This window comes from Branchiostoma belcheri, unplaced genomic scaffold (assembly GCF_001625305.1).
Source record: "Branchiostoma belcheri isolate BF01 breed outbred unplaced genomic scaffold, Haploidv18h27 scaffold265, whole genome shotgun sequence".
Taxonomy (NCBI): Eukaryota; Metazoa; Chordata; class Leptocardii; order Amphioxiformes; family Branchiostomatidae; genus Branchiostoma; species Branchiostoma belcheri.
In genome coordinates this window covers 102,703-103,075 of record NW_017803871.1, presented here as the reverse complement: position 1 = coordinate 103,075, position 373 = coordinate 102,703, and positions in this window count along the sequence as shown.

Sequence of the window (373 nt, the reverse complement as noted above, 5' to 3'; positions counted from 1 at the left end):
GATATGGTCCGCCATCTTGGATTTTGGCCAATGACGTCATCAAATTAGCATAAATTATGCATATTTAATGATAAAATTTACATAAAATTATATGGGATGTTATTAAGATTAGAAACCATGAGTAACTTGACATAAAACCCTTAAAATTCTATTGTTGAAACAAAAAGTACTAAATTTAGCAAAAAATGCCTGTCAGAAACCCGTTGCCATGGGAACACAAAAATTATTATCTTATTCCAATGATAGAGAATTGTTGCCAACAATATTCTAGGATAAGTCACCAAGTTTGGCCGTTCTACGGCTAGCCGTTCAGACGCTAGGTGACATCAAAGTTGCCGCGGGCACTTTTAGCCCCCCCCCCGGCTACGTAGGT